Source organism: Solanum tuberosum, unplaced genomic scaffold, assembly GCF_000226075.1.
Source record: "Solanum tuberosum cultivar DM 1-3 516 R44 unplaced genomic scaffold, SolTub_3.0 contig00013, whole genome shotgun sequence".
NCBI lineage: Eukaryota > Viridiplantae > Streptophyta > Magnoliopsida > Solanales > Solanaceae > Solanum > Solanum tuberosum.
In genome coordinates this window covers 492-8,785 of record NW_006240059.1, presented here as the reverse complement: position 1 = coordinate 8,785, position 8,294 = coordinate 492, and the positions used below count along the sequence as shown (strand labels likewise).

The window sequence follows — 8,294 nt, the reverse complement described above, 5'->3', positions numbered from 1 at the left end:
ATAATGGAATGAAGATCAAGTCCACTGAATGCACAGTGTCCCCTTAAGAAAATTATTTCCCTCTAGTATCCTAGGTTTAATTTAGAATATGTCCTCCCAGGATAAAATGATCTCAATCACCAGTGTATTGATACCCAAAACTCTGGTGTCACCGAGCCACTCAACGGCAATGAAGTACACGATTAAGCTTTGTGTAGAAGAAGAAGAACAACAATTCAGAAATTTCGTAAGTAAAAATCTGAGGAATCAAAGGTATTTATAGACAAGAGGAACTGATTCTGAAAGGTTGCAACCTTTCATAAACCACACGACCATTTATGAAAGTTTACAACCTTTCAAACGGTTCTGGTTGTTCCTGAAAGTTGCAACCTTTCAGAACAGTCATTTCCAACGGCGGGAATTCAAATAAAACGGGAAAGTGTTTTAAATAAAACGGGTCGCGCGGATCCGAGTCGGGTCGGAACGTTTCGGTTATTTAACTAAATAATTGAAACATTTTGGCCATTTAATTTAATTAATTAAATAATTAGAACAAACTTTGTCCAAAAATAATCTCTCGATCGATCATTTTCCGAAGTCGAAGCTGAGCCGAGCGATCGATCATGATGGAACCTATGTCAATACGTAGAAATAATAGTCAATATAGCAGAAGTATAATGTCAAAAAATTTAAACTGATAGTTTGTTTTGTCGTCATTTCTATTATCTAGTTATTTTAGGGTTGTATCCAAATTTTAGTTTGTTTGTTATAATGTATCACACCCTTCTATTAATTCTCTCTTATTTTGTATGTTTAATGTTTGATGATTCTTGTCGTAGTTTTGTTTTTTGGGTTATTGTAGGATTGTAAGCTAAAATTTAATTAGTTTGTTTTAATTTGTTGTCGAACCCTTCTATCTTTTTACTTAATGAAATACAATTTTCAATTATGTATTACTTTGATTCATTCTACTTAGCTCTTCGTATAGTTTATTATATTTCTAGTTTTGGTGACATAAACATATGCATACAAACTTTTCGGCTAGATCTTTAAATTGTATCAGATCATGGAATAAGTACATTAATTGAGATTTTTTTTTTTTTTGAGGAAATAGATAGAGGACTAAAGCATTTGATAGTGAAGTGACTTGAATGAAAATATTGCGAAGAAGCGAGGTGAGTTGCTGATTAATTCAAAATTCGCTAAAAATTAAAGAAAAGAGTGAAACATGACTAAACAATTGTCCCGAATTAATAGAATAAATGCTTCAAGTGTTAATCCCTAACGAGAGTATGCATAATATATCGTATTGACTGAGGTCATAATTTCACCTCCCGAATTAAGATATGTAAATAAAATGGCAAGGTCGCATTTACATTGTCTTGACCCGAAGACTTTTTAATAAGATAATAACATTTGGCTCAACGAATTAACTAGTATAGCAAATTGAGGTTACATTTATGAGTCTTGATCGATGTATGTGTGGGGTTGCCACTAGACGTCTTAATTAAGACTAATGAAATTCAATAAAAAATGAAGTGAACCATAGGCAAATAGAAGAGAGTAAAGTATTCCTCTATTGTATGCACATATTCCTTAAATTTCAAATTTATCCAGGTCTTGTTTTTATCAACAAAAAAAAAAAAGAGGCATATTATTTTTTTCTTAGCAAAAATCACGAAAAGGTTTTTTATTTTTTATGTTTAGTTCATTTAAAAAACAAATGATATTTTCTTTCATAACATTTTCATAAAAACAAAAAAATAGTTGTATTTTTCTAGCAAGGTTTCAATCTATCAAAACGACAAAGTTAAATGTCCAATCTGAATGAACTATGCACACCAGATTCTCACCTTAATGAGATATATAGGTATTCCTCCTTCAACTCGATAATCCTTATTTAAAAAAATCAAAAAATTGAGTTTAGGTCCTTATTCAAAAATTCGGGAAAAAAAACAGAGAGTTTTTTTTTCCTTTTCCAAAATTTCAAAATGAAAAAAACAATTTTATTTTTTTTAAAAAAATAATAAAATCTTTTGTAGCGGACAACTCTTTCAAAACAAAGCATACTTGATAAAAACTTTGGATACGTATTTGTAGGTTTCTTCTCGCAAGAACTTTAAACTCAAAAAAAAAAAAAAATTATCCTTTAAAAATTCAGATCCAAAAAAATATATTATTTATTAATCTTTTATAGTATCGTTTCTTCCAAACTTTAAAAGGAGAAAATTTGAAAATAAATTTCAGACACGATGGCCGGTCTTTTTTGGATCAGGGCCAGATTTTTTTTGTGCTTCTCTATTGGGCTCGTTAGGGCCAGATTGTACACTTTTTAATCTGAAATAAAAGAGCTCTTAGCTCAACTAATTAACAAAAAAAAAAGGGAAAATTAGTAAACTAGTCACAATTCTTAACATAATTATTAAAAATATCTATACTTTAAAATAATTATTAAAAATATCAATATTTTAGAAAATAAATTGAATTCTAATATAATTAATCTTCTTTCCTTTTATTTCTCAAATCAGTCCGACATTGGACCATTATTTATTCCACTATCTGATTTTTTTTTAAAATCATTACCCATTACCCCTCTCTTTGGGTTTAACCTCAAATCGCTCATTTCTCTCTCTTCCCTTTTTCACCATTGTTATTTCCTTCCTTTGTTCAAGAAAATCAACTCTTCAAATTTCCTACACTTCGTTTAAGAAATCTCACAATTAATTCAAAAGATTCTTCACCCATTGATAAAGTATGAAGTCAACAAGTATTCTGTGAAGTTTCTTGTGATTTTATTTTCATATTCACCAAGTATTTTTGTATTTCGGATTTTTTGTCTTTTAATTAGTATTGTTTGATTTTTTTGTGAGTTTGTTTTCATATTCACCAAGTATTTTGTGAGATTTTCCTCTTTTATGTATTTCGGATTTTTCGTCTTTAAGCACTATTGTTTGATTTTTTTGTATTTGTTTTCATATTTGAGATTTAGTAGATTGTAGAAACCTACACTGACATTCATACATCATATATTATTTGATTTTTTATACATTCATATTTAATAATTTTGAATTTTGCTTATAGGGTTACTTATGCACAAGTGAATACGAATTTTTGGATTTGGTTTTGGTGAACAAAATATCAGAAAAAAGAACATAGCAGACGAACGAGAAGAAGACAGAGAGAGTTAGAGAAAAAGGTAACAAAAATTGTATTCATATTAATTTTGTTTGTCAATTATTTTTCTTTTACTCAGCATTTGTATTTGTATTAAGAACATTGTATTTCTTTTTTAGTTTGTAGTCATTCTAATAGGTATGTCAAATGGATTTGTATTTCTTAAGCATAGATGTATCCTATTTTTTTCATAGTTAATTTGTATTTTTTTATAATATTGTATTCTTCCTCAACAAATTGAATTATTTTCATTATGTATGCTATTTTTTTTTCCAGAATCTTGTATCCATCTTTCTTTCATAGTTAATTTGTATTTATTTTTTTGAAATATTGTATCCTCCTCAACAGATTGTATTATTTCCACTATGTATGCTATTTTTTCCCAAAATCTTGTATCATTTCATAAATCATATTCATATGTAATGATTGAATTATATTGGATACAATCAGTAATATTTTTGTAATACAAATAAAAGAAAGATATATTTGGCAGCCATGCAATACAATTTCACTCGAACACAATTTTAGTTTTCATTATGAAAGAAATATACCAATTTTAATTTGAATGGTAAAGTGAACACATAAAATGTAAAAATTATTGGTATACAATTACAAAAAAATCATAATAATTTTTTTCTCTTTTTTGTTGTTAAATAATTGTATTCTTTTAAATCAAACAAATAAAAAATACATCAATCAGATACATACCAAACTAAAATATTAACATGTTAAATAAATATTGAAAGTGTGGCTACGGGGTCCTACTAAATGTCAAAATATTGACATTTTGAAAATTTCTCTTCTTTATTTCCTTTTTGTTTATTTTGATTAGGATGTTTAGGGCCTGCCAGTTGGGCCTTTTCGATTTTTGCCTCAAATCACTCCTTGCTCTCTCTTCCCTTTTTCACCATTGTTATTTCCTTTCTTTATTCAAGAAAATCAACTCTTCAAATTTCCTACACTTTGTTTAAGACATCTCACAATTAATTCAAAAGATTGTTCGCCCATTGATAAAGTATGAAGTCAACAAGTATTCTCTGAAATTTCTTGTGACTTTATTTTTATATTCACCAAGTATTTTGTATTCTAGATTTTCCATCTTTTAATCAGTAGTGTTTGATTTTTTTTTTGTGAGTTTTTTTTCATATTCACAAAGTATTTTGTGAGATTTTTCTCTTTTAAGTATTTCGAATTTTTCGTCTTTAAGCACTTTTGTTTGAATTTTCTGTATTTGTTTTCATATTTGAGATTTAATATATTGTAGAAACCTACATTGACATTCATACATCATATATTATTTGAATTTTTATACATTCATATTTAATAATTTCAAATTTTGCTTATAGGGTTACTTATGCACAAGTGAATACGGAATTTTGAATTTGGTTTTGGTGAACAAAATATCAGAAAAAAGAACATAGCAGACGAAGAAGAAGAAGAGAGAGAGAGTCAGAGAAGAAGGTAGCAAAAATTGTATTAATACCAGAATTGTATTCATATTATTTTTGTTTGTCAATTATTTTTCTTTTACTCAGCATTTGTATTTGTATTAAGAACATTGTATTTCTTTTTTAGTTTGTAGTCATTCTAATAGGTATGCCAAATGGATTTGTATTTCTTAATCATAAATGTATCCTATTTTTTTTATTGTTAATTTGTATTTTTTTTAGAATATTGTATTCTTCCTCAACAAATGGAATTATTTTCATTATGTATGCTATTTTGTTTTCAGAATCTTGTATCCATCTTTCTTTCATAGTTAATTTGTATTTTTGTTTTTTGAAATATTGTATCCTCATCAACAGATTGTATTATTTCCACCATGTATGCTATTTTTCCAAAATCTTGTATCATTTCATAAATCATATTCATATGTAATGATTGAATTATATTGGGATACAAGCAATAATATTTTTGTAATACAAATAAAAGAAAAATATATTTGGCAGTCATGTAATACAATTTCACTCGAACACAATTTTAGTTTTCATTATGAAAGAAATATACCAATTTTAATTTGAATGGTAAAGTGAACACATAAAATGTAAAAATTATTGGTATACAATTACGAAAAAAACATAATAATTTTTTTCTATTTTCTGTTGTTTAATAATTGTATTATTTTAAATCAAACAAATAAAAAATACATCAATCAGATACATAACAAACTAAAATATTAACATGTTAAATAATATTGAAAGTGTGGCTAAGGAGTCCTACTAAATATAAAAATATAGACATTTTGAAAATTTCCCTTCTTTATTTCCTTTTTGTTTATTTTGATTAGGATGTTTAGGGCCTACCAGTTGGGCCATTTCGGTTTTTGCCTCAAGTCACTCTATTCTCTCTCTTCCCTTTTTCACCATTGTTATTCCTTTCTTTTTTCAAGAAAATCAACTTTTTAAATTTCCTACACTTTGTTTAAGAAATCTCACAATTAATTCAAAAGATTCTTCGCCCATTGATAAAGTATGAAGTCAACAAGTATTCTCTGAAGTTTCTTGTGATTTTATTTTTATATTCACCAAGTATTTTGTATTCTAGATTTTCCATCTTTTAATCAGTATTGTTTGATTTTTTTTGTGAGTTTGTTTTCATATTCACCAAGTATTTTTGTGAGATTTTTCCTCTTTTATGTATTTTGAATTTTTTCGTCTTTTAAGCACTTTTGTTTGAATTTTCTGTATTTGTTTTCATATTTGAGATTTAGTAGATTGTAGAAACCTACATTGACATTCATACATCATATATTATTTGATTTTTTATACATTCATATTTAATAATTTCGAATTTTTCTTATAGGGTTACTTATGCACAAGTGAATACGGAATTTTGGATTTGGTTTTGGTTAACAAAATATCAGAAAAAAGAACATAGCAGACGAAGAAGAAGAAGAGAGAGAGAGAGAGTCAGAGAAGAAGGTAGCAAAAATTGTATTAATACCAGAATTGTATTCATATTAATTTTGTTTGTCAATTATTTTTCTTTTACTCTGATTTTATATTTGTATTAAGAACATTGTATTCCACTACAAGAAAATGGGTCTTTAGCGAAAGAAAATTAAGTCGCTAAAAGTGTAAATCCAGTCGTTATTAGTCACTTACGATTGAAAAAAAATTGGTCGTCTCCCGTCGTTAGTAGCTCCGACGTTAAAAGTGGACGACCAAATTTTAGTCCGGTCGTTAAGAAATATTTAGTGACGACAGAAAAATTGGTCGTTGTATTTTTTTTTGCGATAACATTTTCCCTTCGTTAATTTTTATTTTAGTCGTAGATAACTTCAGAAAGAGATATTATAGGATCTTTTAGAGACCGGAATCCTTTCGTTAATTTTTATTGATATTTTTTTAAAAAAAAAAAAATTAAATGAAAATTAGTTACATTTTGCCCCTTGTGATTGATAATTAAAACCATTATTTCATATGTAATTGTACAAAATTTCACAACTTATAAAATAGAGTCAATAATATAAATAAATGGTTGATAATATATATATATATATAGGCATGGTACGTAGTTAATTACATAAAACAAAGAGGTTTTAAAAATCCTACAAAAAGAAAACTAAGAATCTAGAATATATATGTAGAGATCGTAATTAGTATTTTTAAGCAAATAGCCTAGATAATAAGTAAAGTAGGTTTAATAAACTTCTTGCACTTCAACTAATTGCAAGCTATATAATAAGTAAATTAAAGTAGGTTTAATTAACTTCTTGCACAGCAACTTGTTCATCTGCTAACATCTCCAACTGTTTTTCAACTCATAAATACTCTCACACAATTATTAAATTATTTTTAGCATTATTTAATTTATTTATTTTTAAATTATTAAAAATCATAAATACTCTCACACAATCCTATGACATGGAATTAGAGGGTGTTTGGATTGCTTAAAAGTTGGTCAAATCTATTTTTGAGTCAGTTTTTTACTTCTAAAAGTATTTGACAAATATAAAAATAACTTAAAATAAATCAAAAATAATTTAAAAAATAAGTTAAAAGGTATTTGACAATGTTAAAAATAACTTAAAATAAATTTTTAAAAAAAGTATTATTTCAGTCACAAAGTACAAGACCATGTGTCAAGAAGGGTAGTATATCAAGGTACTATGTTAGTCACAAAACTCACATAATGTTCTTTTTCTCACTTGGAATATAATGACACGATAAATGCGCTCTTTTCATATTAGATTAAATTAAAAACTAGATATAATATTGTAACACCCCAATAGACCTAAGGTCCGGATCAAATCATGGGAGTTCAAACTACGGATGGTAGATGCTACTCGTAGATCAAAGTTCAGAAAACGGGCTATGTTTACAAGTGGTAGAAGTTTTTATGGATCGTAATTTAGTCTGTAGATTAAAGTCCTAAACTCAGTTTTTAGCCTGATGCTTACGAGCATTTTTTAGGATCCGCAGATGGAATCACGGATCGTAAATGATTCTCGTGAATCAAACCTCAGAAACTCTGAATTTGAGCTTGATTTCTACGAGAAGTATCTACAACTGGTAGATCATTAATCCATGGACTGTAGATGCAGCGGTGGAGCCAGCCTTCTATTAGGGGTTCATCTGAACCCTTTCGGTGGAAAATATTACTACTATTTATATATGATTAGAATTATTTTTTTATGTATACATAGTAGATGTTGAACCCCCTTCGATTAGTTCGTGTGTTTAAGTTCTTCAATTTTGAACCCCTTATTAAAAGTCCTAGCTCCGTCACTGCGTAGATGGTCTTGTGAAACCTATTTTAAGTTCTTCAGATTTTGAACCCCTTATTAAAAGTCTTAGTTCCGTCACTGCGTAGATGGTCTTGTGAAACCTACATAACTCAGTTTTTCTGCTCTGCTAGGGTCATTTTGATTTTTTCCCACTCTTTTAATCCCTATACTATATCGTTTTAACCTATTTTAAGTTGGATTAAAGGGAAGTTAGTTGACTAAACCTTCTCATTCACGCACAACCCTTAGATAAATTCATCTCTTACGCTAGCTGAAGGTTCCTCTCAAGCAAGAGCTAAAGTTCTTCACCTTCAAGCTTCTCATAATCTAATCAAGAAATCAAGCCAGTGTTTTCTTTTCAGGTATGAAAAGAGCTCATCATTTGTGTTGCCATCATAATCCCATAAAAAAA

At 27.9% G+C, this 8,294-nt stretch overlaps 1 long non-coding RNA gene across 1 annotated transcript; it reads left to right on the top strand.

Moving 5' to 3' along the window:
* The first annotated feature begins 2,587 nt into the window (after positions 1 to 2,587).
* LOC107059295 (uncharacterized) lies at positions 2,588 to 3,139 on the top strand. Its single transcript, XR_001472585.1, has 2 exons — positions 2,588 to 2,731; positions 3,061 to 3,139. It is a non-coding gene; the product is annotated as an uncharacterized lncRNA (long non-coding RNA).
* The last annotated feature ends 5,155 nt before the right edge of the window (positions 3,140 to 8,294 follow it).